Below are 15,933 nucleotides of genomic sequence, written 5' to 3'. Positions count from 1 at the left end.
AAGGATGGGAGGATTCCCAGGAGCTAAAACTGCATGTCAGGGTTCCAAGGAACACCCCCAATGAAATAAAGCTCTGAGGCTCGAGGTTCCTCAAAGTTCCAATTTATTAGAGATGTCATGTTGGCACAGCTGGGAGAACCCGAAACTGAAAGCTTCCAGGTTTTCCACACCCAGTTGACAGTTCACAGCCCTGCCCCACACCCACAAATTCATCACATTGTTCAATCAACTCTTCACACTCAATTGGATACAATCTTCAGGCAGTCTCCATCAGACGCAGGCAAAAGTCCTTGAATACGGAATGTTGTTATGACTAACTTTCTACCGCTCCAACTACAACCCCCTCCCAACTTCCCCAGCTAAAATATGTGGCAGTTAAGAAGCAAAAAGAAAATTGTCATCCAAAACTGACACTGCACTTGGGAGGAACTTGGTTTGTCGTTTTAAAAAAAACTCAAACTGGTTTTTAGCCCATGTTGGCCTGATTGGTTCACCGTTCAGATGCTGAGGAATCCTCGTCTTCTCAAGCCTGGCCAGAGAGATCTTTGCTGTAAGGCTAGTTTTCTGGGCAATGATGGACATCCATACTATAGTCTGGACAGTGACGGCTCTATCTTTCTGCCTGTCTGCCTGTCTATGTCTACAGAGATTCTCAGTCATCCGGGTCATAGTTGCCCCAAAGGTGCTTTTTTCAAGAGGCAACTGGACATTTTGCATATGAAAAGCGAAATGACTTCAAATAAAAACCAGGAACTCCAGTTGCTTCTTGAAAAAGCACCTTTGGATCTGTCTGTCTGTCTGTATCAACTTTCTCAACTTTCTCTTGCTCTCATTTTTCTGTCATTTTTCTATCTATCTATCTATCTATCTATCTATCTATCTATCTATCTATCTATCTATCTATCTATCTATCTATCTATCTATCATCTATCTATCTATCTATCTATTTATCTATATCTATCTATCTCTTTCATCTATCTGTCTATCTATCTACAATCTATTATCTATAAACTATCTTCTTCCTTCCTTCCTTCCTTTTTCTTTCTTTCCTCTCCTTTTTCCTTCTTTCCTCCCTCCCTTCCTTTTTGTCCTGCTTCTGCTCCTTCCTTCCTTCTATCCTTCTTTCCTCCCTCCCTCCCTCCCTCTTTCTTTCTTTCTTTCTTTCTTTCTTTCTTTCTTTCTTTCTTTCTTTCTTTCTTTCTTTCTTTCTCTTTCTTCCTTCATTCCTACTTATCTTAAGTGCAGTAGACATTGTCCAGTATGATATAAGATATTCTGTCACAGGCAGGAAGTTGGACTAGAAGACCTCCAAGGCTCCATTCCAGCCCTATGATTCTATTCTACTCTCGACAATACTTATGAAATATGGCAAATATGAAGGTATTTATTATCTGTTTCTCACTCCTTAATTAGTTTTTAGTGGATTTTTGTTCCTCTATACATTGCAGATTTATAAATCAAAAAAGAAAAACAATAGATGTTTTCAATATCACTGCTGTTAGATTTTTCAGGCACTTAGTGATTTTCAGGCACCCAATCTTTTGATTAGTCTGGAGTTCATTGCACTGTACAAACTCAGACAACAATTCATTTCTCAAGTTAGAACAATGAATCAGTGGAACAACTTGCCTGCAGAAGTTGTGAGTGCTCCAACACTGGAAGTTTTAAAGAAGATGTTAGATAGCCATTTGTCTGAAGTGGTGTAGGGTTTCCTGCCTAAGCAGGGGGTTGGACTAGAAGACCTCCAAGGTCCCTTCCAATTCTGTTATTATAATATAATATAATATGATATGATATGATATGATATGATACGATACGATAAAATACAATACGATAAAATACAATACAATACAATACAATACAATACAATACAATATATTATATTATATTATATTATATTATATTATATTATATTATATTATATTATATTATATTATATTATATTATATTATATTATATTATATTATATTATATTATATTATATTATATTATATTATATTATATTATATTATATTATATAATATATTATTTCTTCTCATTATCTCAGTACACTATGCTTGCTATTTTTCAGGGTAGCTGATCCATTAAAGAAAGTTAAGGGAATTGTATGAAAACAACTAAGATAATATTTTAGAAGCCACTAAGATAATATTTTAGAAGCTTATCCTCCAGGGTCAGCTTGCCTGACATTTTTATTTTAATTATTTTACTTGTAAACTACTCGGTAACCACATTTACATGGTCAGTAAATGCATCAAGAGTTTGTCTAATTAGCTTATTGCACCCTTCGTATTGTTCATGGATGATGTCTTTGTTGTTCTTTTCTCTGCTTTCCTTTCAGTTACTTAATTTTTGAGCATTCTTAACATCCATATCCCTATGGCTGTCTTCATAGACACCAGCACAGGTATTAAATAGAATAGAATAGAATAGATTTTTTTAATTAGCCAAGTGTGATTGGACGCACAAGTGATTTGTCTTTGGTGCATATGCTCTCAGTGTACATAAAAGAAAAGATACCTTCATCAAGGTACAACACTTACAACACTTAATGATAGTCATAGGGTACAAATTTAACACTTAATGATACAACACTGAATAGGATAGGATAGGATAGGATAGGATAGGATAGGATAGGATAGGATAGGATAGGATAGGATAGAATTTTTTATTGGCCAAGTGTGATTGGACACACAAGGAATTTGTCTTGGTGCATATGCTCTCAGTGTACATAAAAGAAAAGATATCTTCATCAAGGTACAACACTTACAATACTTAATGATGTTCATTAAGTCATTAAATGCACTGATGGTTCAATTTTTCAGGAGACAACTGGATTTTCTTGTTTTTTTCTTATGAAGATGTTTTGCTTCTCATCCAAGAAGCTTCTTGAGCTCTGAGAGAAGCAAAATGTCCTCATACGTTTGGGACAACCATGACCTGGATGACTGAGAGTCTCTACAGACTTTTTAGCTATACAGTTTGGGCTGAACACCCTTGGAATGGTGTTGGGAGTAGGAATGGATTTGCAGAGGAAAAAAAATTGCAGATTACAGGAACCAGGAGCACCACGCAGGTGACCCTGAGGGCACAGATAAACCTCCAAATGTTTCAGTGACCCTCTAAAAGGATGCAGATGACCAACTGTCTGCAAGGAATAATAAATCCTTCCGTTCCTCACTATCCTGTCAGAGCTGAAGAAGCTTCTTGGATGAGAAGCGAAACGTCTTCCAAGAAGAAAAAACAAGAAAATCCAGCTGCCTCCTGAAAAAGACACCTTTGGGACAACCATGATCTGGATGACTGAGAATCTCTACAGCAGTGGTTCTCAACCTTATAGTGCTGCGACCCCTTTAATACAATTCCCCACGATGTGGTGACCCCTTTAATACAATTCCCCACGATGTGGCGACCCCAACCATAAAATTATTTTCATTTTGAATTTATCACGCCTGAAGCCGTATTGGCTAGCGATCTGAACTGCTTGCGATTGCCTTGAGGACGGAGGCATTAAAGCGGAGTCTCCTCCCCTATTAAGTTTATGGTGCCTGAAGCCAGATTAGGCTAGCGATTGGGAGTGATTGCAGCTGGCTTCAGAGGGAGACATCAGAGCAAAGATTTCTCTCTTTTTTAATTCATCGTGCCTGAAGCCGAATTCGGCTAGCGATTTGAAGAGCCTGCAGCTGGCTTGTGGAGGCAACCATTGGAGCGCGACTCTTCGACTCGCAAGTATACTTCCCATATTTCCCATATTTCCCATATACTTCCCATATTATACTTCCCATACTTTCCCATATTTTCCCATATCAAATATGGGAAGTATACTTAGAGCTTAGTCTTAGCTCTAAGACCTAAGACCTAAGACCTAAGATTTGGTCTTAGGCAAATCGTCATTCGACCCCCCAACGGGGTCCCGACCCACAGGTTGAGAACCGCTGCTCTACAGACTGATGCCTCAACAACTCTGCTTCCATCCAATATCCTTGAGACTAGTATCCAGGCCATCCCTCTTCTAGAATACCTTTTTTTCTATTGGATCAGATCTTTCTTTTATCTGACACTTAAGGAGGAATGGTATGAATAAAACTACCATGATATCCAGGGACGAAGGATGAGGTACAGAGCAGGGGTGAAATGCTACCGGTTCGGTCCGGTTTGCCCGAACCAGTAATAAAAAAGGCTACCGGTTCGCCAAAACTGGTAGTAAAAAATGTAAAAAAAAAAAGATGATCAGCTGAGCAACACGAGTGTTGTGCCTCGCCTGCCCTTCTCTCCTCAGCTGGGCCCCTCCCATCTCCTGCTATCTGAGTCAGAGTCTGATAATGAAGAGGAACGGCCTGGCATGCCTCCAGCCCCCAGCCCTGGCACCATGCCCGGACAGAATGTCAGGAATGAGCAAACAAATCTCCCTCCTACAGCGTGTGAGAATGAAGCCAGCCACGTACTAGAATTGCCGGCAGCAGATCAGGAGGACGGAAAGTCACAGTGGATGGATCCCCGCTTCCGGAGAATGAAGAGGTGACATCAGCAAAAGGAAGGGAGGGGCAGGCCTGGATAAGTGCTGAGTCATGGAGCCACACCCCATGGCCTATATAAAAGACCAGCTTGAGTCAAGCAATTTGAGTCAAGCAAAGTCTCATCTGGTTTGCTGAAGTCACACCTTGGATTCCTGCCTGCCCTGAGAACTCTGACAGGAATTTGGCAAAGCTGCAGAGGCTTCGTGGCCACGCTTGATACAGACTTCCCAGACCTGGCCGTCAGAGGGGGAGGGGGACACGACATTGTGATTGTCAGAGCTTTTTTTTTTTTTTTTTACTTTTTAGGCATTTTTTACTATTTTACTTGTAAAAGGCAAAAGATTTATACGATCTGAAGAGAAACCAGAGTATGTTCTAAAGGTGGCACCTACCCCCCTCGAGATTAGGGAAAATGTACCCCAAAATGAGCCCCAGATCCTGGAAATGTAAAAATAAAGAGGGAACATACTACCATATGTGGTGGTACTGCCCCGAATCCTGTAAATATTGGCTTAAAATTAAACAGTCGCTACAGGAAATTACGAATGGACAATTGGATTTAGAACCAGAACTCTTTCTATTGAGAATCCTCAAAAAAAATATATGAGAAGAGTACAAAATATCTAATATTTACATATATTAACCGCTGCTAGGATGGCCTTCACTCAATGTTGGAAACAGCCATGTATACCCACAGAGAAACTTGATATACAAAAGGTCATGAACTGCGCAGAAATGGACAAACTAACGCTGAGTTTAAAAGATAAAGAGACATTGATATTTTACAAAATATGGGAACAGTGGTATAAATGGATGAAATGGAGATAGATAAGAATAATTAGTTACGAAGTATAAGCAATAGATAAAATAAGAATGTAAATACACACAATTTAATTTTTGTAAATAATGCATGGATTATTGTTATAAGAAAAACACCACAAATACCTGTCAAGTGATATAATTTTTTGTTTGTTTTTTCTTCTCTTTTTTTCCCTTATGTTTTTAATGTAATAAAAGTTCAATAAAGTATATTTTTTTTTAAAAAAAGGATTGCTTTTGTAGTCTGTTGGCTTTTGCAGTCCGTGGTGGCGCAGTGGTTAGAGTGCAGTACTGCAGGCTACTTCTGCTGCTTGCTGGCTGCCTGCAGTTCAACAGTTCGAATCTCACCAGGCTCAAGGTTGACTCAGCCTTCCATCCTTTACCAGCTCGGTAAAATGAGGACCCAGATTGTTGGGGGAAATAGGCTGACTCTGTAAAACCGCTTAGAGAGGGCTGTAAAGCACTGTGAAGCGGTATATAAGTCTATATATTTGATGCATGGAAGCGATGACATCATACTGTAAAACCTACATTTCCAAGGGGCCTAGGGCAGGGGTCAGCAAAGCTGGCTGAGGAACTCTGGGAGTTGAAGTCCACAAGTCTTAAAAGAGCCAAGTTTGCAGACCCCTGGCCTAGGGCTAGGCCAAAGTTCCCCAAAATTTAGGAGACAATTTTCACCCCAAAGTTTTCCTTTATTGGTCGTCTCAATACCACCAACTAGCTAGAGGAAGAGAAAATTTAGAAATTCCTGTTGAGTCTCATGTCACCCAATCAAAAAAAAAAAAAATGAAAGAAAGAACACATTCAAGCAAAACTACCAACAATGAAAGAAAGGCAGCGGTTGCATCCCAACAGAGGGATTTAAAACAGAATGGGTGTTTTATTTTTAGCGTCCTTTCGAAAAACAATATGTAACTCTCCCACGGTGCTTTAAAAATACTTCCTTTGAATATGCCATCCAAATGCTTACTTGGAATACAAAAAGAGCTCAGAAATCAGCATATTAAAAAAAAAAAGTCAGCTCATCAAAGATACCCCAATCTGTCTTCTTCAAAAAACAAACAAAACAAACAAACAAAAAAACAACCCAACAACATCAGGAATCAATCAATGTTTATTAAAAATGAAGGAGGACGAAAGAAATGAGTGAGTGTTTTCTACTTTTGGGAAAGCAAGACTAGTGGCTGAAAACTGACTCAGAAGAGCCAGAATAGTGCATTATAGTAAGAGTCCCCAATCCCAGGGCCCAAAATGGGGTGTGGGGGGGCAGCACAGTGCCCCGCACCCTGTTTTTGCTCCCAAGAGGCTGTCGGGAGTCCTACTAGGCTCAAAATGGGACACAGGGGGGGGGCATACCCCCTGCAGCTTATTTTTGCTCCCAGGAGGCTGCAGGAAGGCCTACTAGGCCCAAAATGGGACATAGGGGGGTGCACCTCCTGCATCCTGTTTTTGCTCCCAGGAGGTTGCAGGAAGGCCTACTAGGCCCAAAACGGGACATGGGGGGGGAGCGCATCTCCTGCGGCCTGTTTTTGCTCCCAGGAGACTGCAGGGAGGCCTACTAGGCCCAAAATGGTGCACGGGTAGGGAGCACACCTCCGCAGCCTGTTTTTGCTTCTGAGGGGGTGCAGGAGGCCGAGTGCTGCCTCTCATACCCCCTGGCCACGCCCACCATGGCCACACCCACCCATCCGGTCATTAGGGCAGAGAACCGGTTGTTAAATTATTTGAATCCCACCACTGTGTAAAGCAATATATATGTTTAACTGCTATTGCTATTGCGATATATATTGACAGCAGCAAGACTATTGTATTCACAAAAATGAAGGGAGACTTTGATTTGTCCTACCATGGACGAATGGCTGCAGAAGCCGATGGAGTTGACTGAAATGGCAAAACTGACCAAACTTTGATTGAAGAAAAGAACGTAAGTGCTTTTGTTTCCACTTGGAGACCGCTTCTGAACTTTGTGCTTGAAGTGGAAAAGAATGAAAATTCGATTTTGGGTTTTACCGAGTTGACTATCAGATCTTTACAGAAGTGGCTGGTTCATATTATTATGAAAAAGCAAAAAAGTTGCTATTTGATGTTCATGCCTTATTTTACTGCAACAGAGAGAGTCGGAAGTCAATGCTTCTTTCTTCTTCTTCTTTTTTTCTTATCCTTCCTCACTTCTCTTCCCCTTCTTCCTCCCCACTGCTTCTCTATTTACTTGTGCCTCGCCCGGCCTCCTCTCCACAGCCGGGCCCCTCCCATCTCCTGCTATCTGAGCCAGAGTCTGATAATGAAGAGGAACGGCCTGGCATGCCTCCAGCCCCCAGCCCTGGCACCATGCCCGGACAGAATGAGCAAACAAACCTCCCTCCTACAGCGTGTGAGCACGAAGCCAGCCACATGCTAGAATTGCCGGCAGCAGACCAGGAGGACGGAAAGATACAGTCGACGAATCCCCACTTCCGGAGAATGGAGAGGCGACGTCAGCAAAAGGAAGGGAGGGGCAGGCCTGGATAAGTGCTGAGTCATAGAGCCACACCCCATGGACTATATAAAGGATCTGCTTTTTGGCATTCCTTGAGTCAAGCAAAGTCTCATCTGGTTGCTGAAGTCACACCTTGGATTCCTGCCTGCCCTGAGAACTCTGACAGGAATTTGGCAAAGCTGCGGAGGCTTCATGGCCACGCTTGATACAGACTTCCCAGACCTGGCCATTGGAGGAAGAGTGGAACACGACATTACTTTTGTATTTTACAATATTTTATAATAACTCAATAAAAATATTAAACTTGAAAAGAACTGGTCCACGTAAATGGCAGGCACTTGAACATGAACTCATGCGCCTTGCACTCACCCAGAACCGTCTCCTCTCCACACATCTCTTTGTTGGGCCGTCAAGCCAGAAAGGTTGGGGAATGCTGTATTACAGGGAATCCTCGACTTATGTCCACATTTAGGTCCAGAATTTCCATTGCTAAGCAAGGCAGTTGTTTAGTGAGCACCATCCAATTTTACAAACTTTTTCTTTCCACGGTTGTTAAATGTATCACTGTAGTCCAGCGGTGGGTTTCACATATTCTAACTACTGGTTCGCCGTTCGTGCGCACAGTTCATGAGCGTGACTGCCTTCCGCGCAACTACCCAGACTTCTGTGCATGCATTTTGCTCATGCGTGCACCTTCCGCGCATGCACTCTGCCTCAAAAACGTGCCTAAAAAGGAAAGCATAGAGCCGGGGTGGGTGGGTGGGCCCACCTGCGATTTCCGCTATCGGTTCTCCTGAACCAGTCTGAACTGGCTGAATACCATCTCTGCTGCAGTCGTTAAGTGAAACTGGCTTCTACCATTGTTTTTTTTTCTTGTCAGAAGGTTGCAAAAGGTGATGGAGCCCGAGTGACAACAGTTCATTGAGTGATGGTTAACGGTTCAGTTACAATATAGAAAATGTGACTGCTTTTCAGACTTCCGACTGTTGCAGCATCCTGATAGACACGTGATCAACATTCAGATGTTTGGGAACTGATTTGTATTTATGACGGTAGCAGTCTCCCGGGGGTTGTGGGATCCCCTTTTGTGACCTTCTGACAAGCAAAGTCAATGGGGAAAGTAGATTCATTTAACAACCGTGTTGCTAACTTATTCACTGCAGTGGTTCACTTAACAGTGGTGGCAAAAAAAGACATAAAATGGGGCCAAATTCATATAACAACTGTCTCCTCTAGCAACAGAAATTATGGTTGTAAGTCAAGGGCTGCCTTCCCATTTGGGCTTACAATTGTGGTTGTAAGCCGAGGATTACCTGCCTGTACAACAAATTGGCTCTCATTTCACACATGTATCCAACCCTTTTCCTCCTGAGAATATCCTCTCATCCTAGTATTTAACTGGGGTTTGAAAGTGAGACATTCGGGGCAGGATAATAGCCTTTGTACACTTTTTGCTTGCATTGTTCGGGGAAAACAAAACCTGCAAAATCCATTTGTCCAACGATCAACGTGCCGCACAGATAAAACCGCTTCTGGAAAAAGAAAAACAACAGCTCGATTCCAATCTGAATGGGAAACGCAGATTCTCTTCTTGAAAGACCAACTTTCATTTTTTCAAAAAAACGGGTATAGAATATGCTCTGAACTGACAGGCATATCAACATTTTTCCAAGGCTCCTTCAGCTGTTGAAGATGAATCCACGATAACCTTCCTCAACAAATACACGAGCTCTGGGGATCGTTGGCATTGTTGGGGGACACTGTAACATCCCTCTCCGGAGATTGGGATGGAAAGTGTTATTCTTTTGTGATAGGAATCCTTAGGGGAAGGCCTTTTCACCCTCTTTCTAAAGCTTCCTCTAATTGTTGCAGTTGCTGGAATCGACGCAGGCTTTTCAGCTATTTGGACTAAGCCATCTTTGTAAGACAAATGCATCCATCAAAGGTGGAATGAGATAAGAGCAACCCCGGGGAGTTTCTTGAACTTACTAGGCTGAACTGGTGTGTTCTTTTTTCTCTCTCATTCAGATGCAACATTTGGCGGTGGTGGCTCGTACAAGTCCTCCTTCACCCTCTCTTGGCGTGCATTGACAACGAGAGAAGATACTTCTTATCGGAAGTTCTCAGGACTTTGGGGGCATTCCAGCTTTGATGCACTGAGGGTTTTGCTTTGTTTTGGAGAGAAGGGCGGAAAGTTTCATGGCCCCGTCGGAACCTGAGTCAGCGGAGGTGGATAAGATGGAGCTGGGGTCGATGGAAGTCAAGGGTGTGGCTTCATTGGTTCTGGAGGAATGTGGGGAGGAGCAGAAGGAGGCAGCCCCAAGTCCCTTGGGCCTGGGACAGCCCACCAGCAGAGAACAATGGGGGCAGGTTGACTGAGAGAGGGGTGAAAAGAGGGCAGGCAGTGGAGAAGAGGAGTGATGGAGCTCAGGCGATGAGCAAGAACCGCCCGCTCCTGATCCCCAAGCACGGAGAGTGGAGAGGAGGTGGGAGCAGCACAGGCTGACCCGACGACTCTGGAGGAGAGCGCTCCGCCCCGCTTCACAAGACATACCTGGGGACTGAGACTTAAGGAGATGCTACAGGGAAGACATGTCGGGAACAAACACTGAATTTGTGGAGTTTTGTGTGCTGTTGCTGACGTCTAGAGTTTGCTGGATTTCTTGTGTTGTTGCTGCCTTGTTCTTTTGCCTTGTTGGACTCCTTGCCTTGTTGCTGCCTTGTTCCCTTTGCCTCGCTGGAGCTTCTGACCTTGAAGCCATCATGCTAACGGTGGTGTTTTGCTAGATTACTTGCAGCCAGAGGCTGCTGGAAGTGTGTGTGTGAGCTCTTTACTCTGGGACTCGCCATAAATGTGGGAGCATTTGGGGGAAAGTTGGGGCAATAAAGGGAAGTTCGAACTATCCACTGACTGTGGATAGTTCGAACTTCCCTTTGGAAGTTCGAACTTCCCTTTGGAAAATTGTCTTCCAAAACTGACAGGAACTGACTGTCTTCCTGTCAGTTTTGGAAGACAATTTTCTTTTTTGCTTCTTAACTGCCACAAGCTGGGAGTGGGTTGTTGTTGGAGTGGTAGAAAGTTAGTCATAACAACATTCCGTGTTCATTCAAGGACTTTTGCCTGCGTCTGATGGAGACTGCCTGGAGATTATATCCAACTGAGTGGGAAGAGTTGATTGGACAATGTGATGAACTTGTGGGTGTGGGGCAGGGCTGTGAACTGTCAGCTGGGTGTGGGAAGCTTTCAGTTTCGGGTTTTCCCAGCTGTGCCAACATGACATCTCTAATAAAGTGGAACTTTGAGGAACCTCAAGCCTCAGAGCTTTATTTCGTTGGGGGTGTTCCTTGGAACCCTGACAGTTCCCTCCTTGCGTTGCCCTGGATCATCATAAAAAGCTTAATTTTCCACCCAGATGAAGATGCTCCTGATTTCCTGAGTAAGATGCAAAGGATAAAGGTGCATTAGGATATGTGTTTCTTCGATGGGCGGTTCTCAAATTTGTCACCTTTAAGATTATGTGGACTTTGACTCCCAGATAGACAATCCAATTCTTTAACCTTCTAACTTGGTAATGACCCAAATGCTTATCCTACAGTATCTTTGTCTTTTAAGACATCTTGTGAACATCTTCTAAGGCAACTTTTAGATTCAAAACTCAAGACAAATTTCTTGTGTGTCCAATCTCACTTGGCCAATAAAAAATTCTATTCTATTCTATTCTATTCTATTCTATTCTATTCTATTCTATTCTATTCTATTCTATTCTATTCTAATATACAACACTTTTTGGTACAGTCTTTCGATCTTTCTTTGTTCCTATTTCAGTCAATCTCTAGCCATAGAACAGCAGAAAAATAGCACATATTAGCATAGCTTCCTTCTTCAGATCTGGTTCGAATCCACAGAACATAGAATAATACAGTTGGAAGGGATCTTGGAGGTCTTCTAGTCCAACCCCCCCTCTAGATAAATGGCTGTCCAGTCTCTTCTTAAAATCTCCAGTGTTGGAGATGCATAATTTCTGAAGGCAACCCATTCCACTGGTTAATGGTTCTCACTGTCAGGAAATTTCTCCTTAGTTCTAGGTTGCTTCTCTCCTTGATTTGTTGGTTTTTTGTTTTTTTTTTGCATTTATATCCCGCCCTTCTCCAAAGACTCAGGGCGGCTTACACTGTGTTTAAGCAATAGTCTTCATCCATTTGTACATTATATACAAAGTCAACTTATTGCCCCCAACAATCTGGGTCCTCATTTTACCTACCTTATAAAGGATGGAAGGCTGAGTCAACCTTGGGCCTGGTGGGACTTGAACTTGCAGTAATTGCAAGCAGCTGTGTTAATAACAGACAGACTTAGTCTGCTGAGCCACCAGAGGCCCTTATGGATTCATTTCCATCCATTGCTTCTTGTCTTGCCTGCAGGGCAGGGATGGGCTTCAAAAATCTCAACAACAGGTTCACTGCCTCGTTGCTGGGTGGACGTAGCCATGGTGGGAGTGGCCTAGTCAGCCTCCTGCACCATGGTGGGGGAGGGGGGGCTTTCCTGGAGCCTCTGGGAGGGTGAAAACAGCCACCCTCAGCCCTCCAGAGGCCCTCCAGAACTTCCGTGTGGCCTCTTTTTCGCCCTCCCAGAGCCTCCGCATGAGCCCTGTACCTACCTGGCATCCAAAACGGGCTGAATGGAGACTCCAGGGAGGGGCGGGGACGGGTGGGAGGCAGTGGTGACATCCAATTTTTTTTTACTACCGGTTCTGTGGGCATGGTTTAGTGGGCGTAATGTGGCTTGGTGGGCATGGCTTGGTAGGCATGGCAGGGGAAGGATACTGCAAAAATCTCCATTCCCACCCCGCTCCAGGGGAAGGATACAGCAAAATCCCCATTCCCTCCCCACTTTGGGGCCAGCCAGTGGTGATATTTGCCAGTTCTCTGAACTACTCAAAGTTTCCACTACCGGTTCTCCAGAACCTCTCAGATCCTGCTAGATTTCACCCCTGATGGGAGGGGAGGGGTGGCGTTGGTGGGGCCAGCCAGCTGTGGGATTTGGGGGTTTGCTGAACTGGGCAGAATCCTAGCTAGAGGTTCGCCTCAACCCGTGCAAACTCCCAGCAGGCCACTCCTGCTTTAGAGGTTTTGAAGAATAAGTCCACCCCTTCTTCTCCATGACAGCCCCTCAGATATTGGAAGACTGCTATCATACCACCCCTAGTCCCTCTCTTCATTAGATCAAACATACCTAGTTCTCTTAATTGTTTTAGAATCCGCTGTAAAGATCTCCCCAAAGTTAATAAAAACAGTTCCTTTTTCTCTCTCAAGGGCCCTTGCACCAGGATTGGAGAGAATGCCCTTTGTGTTTTCTTGCATTTATGATACCGTGTTTGGTTTTACTATTTATTTATTTATTTTATTGTTATAAACTGCCTGGAATCCACATAGATTACAGCAAAATATAAATGCAATGCATCCATAAATACAACTCCCCGTGTTTGTGTCGATAGCTCCATATATGCAGCTCACCAACCAATAACTGTCACCGCACATAGCCTTCAAATCTGAATTATAGCTTCACCACTATTATAGATTTTAGCTCGAGAAATAAACTCCAGCTAAATGCACCCACAGCTTTGTGACTCTGCTATGTTCTCAGCTGAGGCATTTTTTTTACCCCGGATATATACATACATATACATACATACATACATACATACATACATACATACATACATACATACATATATATGCAGCTCACCAGCTCACTGCAGCTCACCAGCTCAAATCCCCCTGCAACTCAGACTAATCTGAACACAACCAAGCCCCCACCCAAACAGGACACACACCCAGCCAATCAGAGCACAAAAAAACACCCATCCAATCAGAGCATAGCCAAGCTCCCACCCAATCAGTTCAAACCCCCACTAGCAGTTAAAAAGGAAGAAACAGCTGCAATCACACATTGCTCCCAGAAGCACGAAGCTGAAGCCTGAAGATGACGAATGGGACTTCGTCGAAACGTCGCCAAGATACTTCCAATTTTACGTGGGAGAAAACCCGAATAACCAAAGACCTACATACAAACACCCACGAAAACCTCAGAAAACATATATATATATATATATATATATGTAGGAATGTATGTAGGTATGTAGGTATGTATGTAGGTAGGTCTTGGCATATTCGGGTCTTTTCCTGTGTAAGGTTGAGGGTATCTTGGTGACGTTTCAACGAGGTCTCACTCATCATCTTCAGGCTGGTGCTTTCGGTTTCGTGCCTGTGTGAGCAAAGCGTGGTCGGAGCTGCCGTCTCTCTATAAATACTGGTGGGGAGGTGGGGAGTGTTTCTGGGAGCGGGTTGGTTGGCTGTGTGGTTGCATCTTGATTGGTATGTATGTATGTAAAAAATGCTTTTAAAAGTTAAAAAAAAAGCCTCTGATGATCGTGCGGCTTAGCTGGGATCGTCAGAACCCTTTAAAAGCTTTTAAATGGCGATCTCAGCTGAATTGCCTGATCGCCAGAACCTTTTAAAAAGATTTTAAAAGGTTCTGGCGACCAGGCAACTCAGCTGGGATCATCAGAACCTTTTAAAAGCATGTTTTCTACAAGCTCTTCGGCCCAAGAGGTTGTAGAAAAAGTGCTTTTAAAAGTAAAAAAATAAAAGAAAAGTTGGCCACACCCACCCAGTCACATTACCCCCCCCACCAAGCCACGCCCACAGAACCGGTAGTAAAAAAATTTACATTTCACCCCTGGATCATATGACCCTGGGACACTGCCACCATCATAAATATGATTTGGCTGACAAGTGTCTGAATTTTGATCATGTGACCGTGGAAATGCTGCAACAATCATAAATGAGAAAATTGGTAAGAAGTCACTTTTTCCAGTGCTGTTGTAACTTTGAACAATCACTAACTGAACTGTTGCAGATTGAGGACTATCTGTACTTCGTTCAGATTTCTGTCCCAGGCTTCTTCCATGAGCTCCAGGCAGTTTCAACCACAGCTTGGCCTTCAACTTTCTCCTACAACAATCCTATGAGGTAGGCCATTGGCTTTTAGAAATCTGTGTCATTCATCTGTGTCATTGGCCTCTGATGCTGAACTGTGGAGTTCTTGATGCTCTCTCAGTTTGGTTGTTGGCTTGTGGATATTTCATTACCGAGCCTGGTAACATCAGTTTGGAGCAAACCCGTCAGTCACCAGCACTGGTCATTCGGGTAATGAAATCTCTATAAGAGAAAAAAAAAACAAATTAAGAGAGCATCAAGAACTCCACAGTTCAACCCTGAGCTTCTCCTGTCCTGTCCCCTCCACTCCATTCCTTTCCCCTTTCCCCTTTCCCCTGTCCTGTCCTGTCCTGTCCTGTCCTGTCCTGTCCTCTCCTCTCCTCTCCTCTCCTCTCCTCTCCTCTCCTCTCCCGTCCTGTCCTCTCCCTTCTCCTCTCCCCTGTCCTGTCCTCTCCCTTTTCCTCTCCTCTCCTCTCCTCTCTCCTCCTCTCCTCTCTCTCCCCTGTCCTTTCCTTTCCTTTCCTCTCCTCTCCTTTCCCCTCCCCTCCCCTCCTCTTCCCTCCCCTCTTCCCTCCCCTGCTCCCCTCTCCTCTAGAAAAGGCCATCTCTGGTTTTGGAACAGCCCTCCCCCCCTTCCTTTGTACCAGGGGATAAAAGCAGGAGTGAGTGACCTCTTCATCTTCTTGTGAGCATCCTAGAAACATCCATTTAGTCACCAAGGAAGGAAAGAAAGAAAGAAAGAAAGAAAGAAAGAAAGAAAGAAAGAAAGAAAGAAAGAAAGAAAGAAACTGGTCTGGAATTTCTCTGCTCTTGTCTATGAAAGAAATGTTATTCATCAGTTCTCTTTTCTGAAATGGTTTGGGTCTGGATATTGCGGAGAGGAGCAGAAAGGATATTGCTCTACACTTCCTTTAATGCTGAAACCAACACTAAAGTATTTTTATTTTTTTTAAGTTTTCTTCCCTGGGTTCCTAGTCTAAGAACCATAAATTGTTCTCCCATTCCCATTTACGGCTGCTTCTTCTGCTTGAGTACACAGAGAGAATGAGCATTTTTTCCTTACGGAGAACATGCCACCATTAATTTAAGAAATCGTTTTTCTCCTTAAGTGAGGTTAAATAT

This window comes from Ahaetulla prasina, chromosome 3, assembly GCF_028640845.1.
Source record: "Ahaetulla prasina isolate Xishuangbanna chromosome 3, ASM2864084v1, whole genome shotgun sequence".
NCBI lineage: Eukaryota > Metazoa > Chordata > Lepidosauria > Squamata > Colubridae > Ahaetulla > Ahaetulla prasina.
The sequence above is the reverse complement of the archived record's forward strand: the minus strand, read 5'-3'. Positions refer to the sequence as shown.